Source organism: Triticum aestivum, chromosome 1B (genome assembly GCF_018294505.1).
Source record: "Triticum aestivum cultivar Chinese Spring chromosome 1B, IWGSC CS RefSeq v2.1, whole genome shotgun sequence".
NCBI lineage: Eukaryota > Viridiplantae > Streptophyta > Magnoliopsida > Poales > Poaceae > Triticum > Triticum aestivum.
Window position 1 is genome coordinate 323,647,809 of NC_057795.1, and position 5,321 is coordinate 323,653,129.

Below are 5,321 nucleotides of genomic sequence, written 5' to 3' on the forward strand. Positions count from 1 at the left end.
TCCTTCCCCCGCCGTGGCTCGCACCGCCAGTGCCCGCTACACACCTGCCATGGCCGCCCGGCTCCCCCCCGCTCCGGCTGCGCCACTTCGCACGAGGCCGTGCCCCGACCAAGCCACCTACACCTCCTGACCGTGGTTCGCGCGCGCCACAACCGCGCCGGCCACGTCGTCGCTCCCCCTGGCTCGCATCGCCACCGTGTCTCCTGCGCACGCCCAGGCCCTACCGTTCCTGCTCACACCACCACACCTCGCCGTGCCTCCCCGCTCCGGCCACTGTCGCCGGCGCCGGGCCATGCGCCGCCCCCCTTCACCCGCTGGCCGCAGCGCCCTGTCGGGCGGGCTGGCGCCCGTCGCCCGGTTTCGCTCGGCGCCCGTGAACCGCCACCCGCGACCCGTTAAGGCCTCTGGGCCTATGACAAACGGGGCCCAGCCCCAGAACGTTTTTTAGAAAATAAAATAAAAATGAATAAATAAGATTAATTATTAATTAATTAACTCAATTAATTAACTTAATTAATCATGTTTAGTTAACCTAATTAACTATTGTTATTTAATTAAACAGTAATTAGATTAGATAAATCCTAATTAGTATAAATAGAGTATGACATGCGGGACCCACAAGTCAGATTGACCCAGGCAACGCCCTGTTGACTGCTGACGTCATGATGACGTCAGCATACACTATTCTGGATAATGTTAGAATTAAATAGATAATAATTTAGAAAATGATTAACACTTTAGAAAATCATATAAAATAATCCGTAACTCGGATGAAAATACTTTCTACATGAAAGTTGCTCAGAACGATGAGACGAATCCGGATACGCAACCTGTTCGTCTGCCACACATCCCTAGCATAGCAAACACGCAACTTTCCCCCTCCGGTTCATCTGTCCGAAAACGCGAAACACCGGGAATACTTTCCCGGATGTTTTCCCCCTTCGTCGGTATCACCTACTACCGCGATTGGGCACACCTAGCATCGTTACTTGTCATGTCATGCATCGATATACATCTGTTTGCATGGTATTCATTGTTTCTTCCCCCTCTTTTCTCCGGTAGACTACGAGACCGACGCTGCTGCTGCATAGTTCGACTACGGAGTTGACGACCCCTCCTTCTTGCCAGAGCAACCAGGCAAGCCCCCCCTTGATCACCAGATATCGCCTATTCTTCTCTATACTGCTTGCATTAGAGTAGTGTAGCATGTTACTGTTCGGTTACTCCTATTCTGTTGCATAGCCTGTCATTGTTGCTACAGTCATTGATACCATACCCGCAATCATAAATGCTTAGTATAGGATGCTAGTTTATCATCATTGCCCTACATTCTTGTCAGTCTGCCTTGCTATACTATTGGGCCGTGATCACTCGGGAGGTGATCATGGGTATATACTATACATATATACATACTACAGATGGTGACTAAAGTCGGGTCGGCTCGAGGAGTACCCGCGAGTGATTCATGGATTGGTGGCTGAAAGGACCTTTGTCCCGACGGCCCTTTGTGTGGATCTTTGTGGCGGAGCGACAGGGCAGGTTGAGACCACCTAGGCGAGAGGTGGGCCTGGCCCTGGTCGGCGTTCGCGGTTGCTTCATAATAACACGCTTAACGAGATCTTGGTATTTGATCTGAGTCTGGCCACTGGCCTATGCGCACTAACCAACTACGCGGGAAAGGTATGGGCACTCGATGTCGTGGTATTAGCCGAAGCCTTCTTGACGTCAGCGACGGAGCGGCGGGCGCCAGATTGGACCGCGCAATGCGACTTCCTTTGTAATGGAGGTTGCTAGGTCTGCTTCCGGCCGCCCACGCAATGTGCAGGTGTGCAATGGGTGATGGGCCCAGACCCCTGCGCGCATAGGATTTAGACCGGCGTGCTGACCTCTCTGTTGGGCCTAGGTGGGGCTGCGACGTGTTGATCTTCTGAGGCCGGGCATGACCCAGGAAAGTGTGTCCGGCCAAATGGGATCGAGCGTGTTGGGAAATGTGGTGCACCCCTGCAGGGAAGTTTAACTATTCGAATAGCCGTGTCCCTCGGTAAAAGGACGACCTGGAGTTGTACCTTGACCTTATGATAACTAGAACCAGATACTTAATAAAACACACCATTCCAAGTGCCAGATACAACCCAGTGATCGCTCTCTAACAGGGCGACGAGGAGAGGATCATCGGGTAGGATTATGCTATGCGATGCTACTTGGAGGACTTCACTCTTCTCTCTTCTACATGCTGCAAGATGGAGGCTGCCAGAAGTGTAGTCTTCGATAGGACTAGCTATCCCCCTCTTATTCTGGCATTCTGCAGTTCAGTCCACTGATATGGCCTCCTTACACATATACCCATGCATATGTAGTGTAGGTCCTTGCTTGCGAGTACTTTGGATGAGTACTCACGGTTGCTTTGCTCCCTCTTTTCCCCCATTTTCCTCTTCTTCTCGGATGCCGCAACCAGACGTTGGAGCCCAGGAGCCAGACGCCATCGTCGACGATGACTCCTACTACACTGGAGGTGCCTACTACTACGTGGAGGCCGCTGACGACAACCAGGAGTAGTTTAGGAGGATCCCAGGCAGGAGGCCTGCGCCTCTTTCGTTTGTATCCCAGTTTGTGCTAGCCAACTTATGGCAACTTGTTTAACTTATGTCTGTACTCAGATATTGTTGCTTCCGCTGACTCGTCTATGATCGAGCACTTGTATTCGAGCCCTCGAGGCCCCTGGCTTGTATTATGATGCTTGTATGACTTATTTTATTTTATAGTTATGTTGTGATATCTTCCCGTGAGTCCCTGATCTTGATCATACACGTTTGCGTGTATGATTAGTGTACGATTGAATCGGGGGTGTCACAGTGGAGAGGTCAAATCCGAGCGATTTTGTGGATGGAAATGGTGGAGAAGATGGGGGAAAGCTAGATCCACACGTGGCAAAGCAAATCCATGGATCAAATCCAACAAAACTTCATCACACTAACAAATCACAAAAAAATTAGGGCTATTTTTGGTGGGGATTTTTGGATTAGGACGAAAAACAACAAAATCAGGCTAGAAAATAAAGGGTAGGGGCTCCAAAAACGTGATCAACGTGGCTCATGATACCAAGATGATGTTGGGTAGAACCCTAGACACCTGATCTTTCACGTTTGGAGGGAATCATACCAAGAACACGAAGAACACGAGGGGAAAACAAGGGGCAACACAAGAGAAATCACTCAACCAACACGAGGATATGATTACACATATGCTAGATCCTCGAAACACAAAGAGGTACACGATCCGAATCCAACAAGGGACGATACATAGGGTAACCGGTTCTTCTCCATGAGGAGGTCTTGAGTTCTTCCCATTAGGGGTCTTGAATCCAAATGGATCTTCTTCGTAGAGGCACGATCTCTCTCGGAGGAGCAGATCCAGATGGATGAGTGAGGCTCTATCTCACAAATGATCTATCACAACGCTGACCCTAGCTAGGAGAATGGAGAGGTCTATTTCTAGTCGTAGTACTAAGAGGGGTGGAATGAAGGGGTACATGGGCCTCAGGCCCGAAGTTGCACGCACACAGGTAGCGGACGTCCGCTGGGGACCGGTCGTCCGGTGGCTCGTGGGCGTCCGAACGTCCAGTAGTCGTCGGACTTCCATTGTTTCTATTCTGTGATGGTGGTGCCAGACGTCCGGTCACTTCAGACTTCCGCTAATTTCCCTTGGTGGTGATGGTGTCGGTCGTTCGGTGGAGGCCGGACGTCCGCTTGCTGGGAGGTGGCCGGTCGTCCGGTCCTGGCCGGACGTCCGCTCACTGTAGCTTGCGTTGGCTGAGACTTGGGCGGGTTGGGCTTCAGGTGCCGGACGTTCGGTCCCGACCGGTCATCCGGTGGCTGTAGCTTCAATGTCAGCTCTTCTTCTTGTCCCTCGTACTTGGTGTCCTTGCTGTCTTGGCCATTAGATGTAGTTGTTCTGTGGCTTTCTTCTAAGTACCTGATCACACATAGTGTTTCCTCTTGAGGTAGTAGCCATGTCTCATGTGTAGAAAGGGGTAGTTCGGAGAGGAGTGAGTTCACCTTATCTTCGATAGCCTTTGCTCGAGCTCTTGTCATTGGTCCAAGTGGTGTCGTGGGAGATGTAGATACGTCCATGGGGATGATCGTGGGATGCTCCGCATCACAAATAAAATCAACTTATCAAGTTTTTCACTTAGCGGGAGGAGGACTCGCTGGCTCGACAAAGGCGTCCAGGTTAATACCATCTGCAATGCGAGTGGCCGCGTCGATGAAGGTCTCCATGAAAGATTGAAATTGATGCTTCTTGGTGTTAGCAACCTGAAGAGCCTTCAGCTTCTCTTCCTTGGCATCCTTACAATGAACACGGACGAGTGATAAAGCCACATCAGCATCGCAGCACGCAATTGACTTCTTCCACGGCTGCACTCGGTCAAGGTTGCTGTTGAGTTGAGTCATCAGTGAATCGAGGTCATTCAGAAGAAGATCCTCTGGCCAGAGATCCTTGTCGACCTGAGACATTACAACTTTCAATCGGGCGACATAGTCCAAGATGCTGGCAAGACGAGATTCTAGTCGCAGCACGTTCATGGTAGCTTCATCTTTGATGGGAGAATTGATGGGGTCCAGTCCTGTCTCGATCCGCCCAGTCCTCCTCAAAATTTGGACAGAAATCTGCACACACGGAAATGTAGTGAATTGGCAGCAACATGGTGAAAAAGTTTTTTGCAATCAGTCGGATAAAAGGGAGTACCTTCAAGCATAAGGAACATCTTCTTGGCAAGATCACCCATATAAGTTTCTAGTTCGTCCCTCTTCTGAGTCAAAGCCACCTTTTCCTCCTTCAGTTGCATGGCCTCTTTCTTCGCCTTGTCAATAGCAGTCTTCAGCTTGGCGTTCTCATCTTCCAACTTTCGGACCGAATCCAGCTTCCGGTCGGCAAGTTCAGTCTTCTCACGCGTTGTCCTATGCACTGCAGCAAGATCAAGGTCCTTCTGCTCTAGAGCCTGCTTCATTTTGTCTAAAGAAATAACATTCCTCAGACAATCTTGGAGTTGGCGGTTTTCATTACGCACATCTGTTCGAGTGGAATCATCGGTTCAAAAGATGGAAAGGAAAAAATAACAAGGCACGCAGTCGACGAGTCGTTACCTCCCATGATTGCCACTTCATCTTGAGCCTTCTTCAAGTTCTCCTTGGCCAGATCCCAGTCGAGCTTGAGTTGGATTTTCTCCTGTTCCAAAGAAGCATATTGGGTCCCAAGCTCATGGGATTTCTGCAAATAATAGCAAGACAAGTCAATCGACAGTTACTTCTGAATGGAAAAGT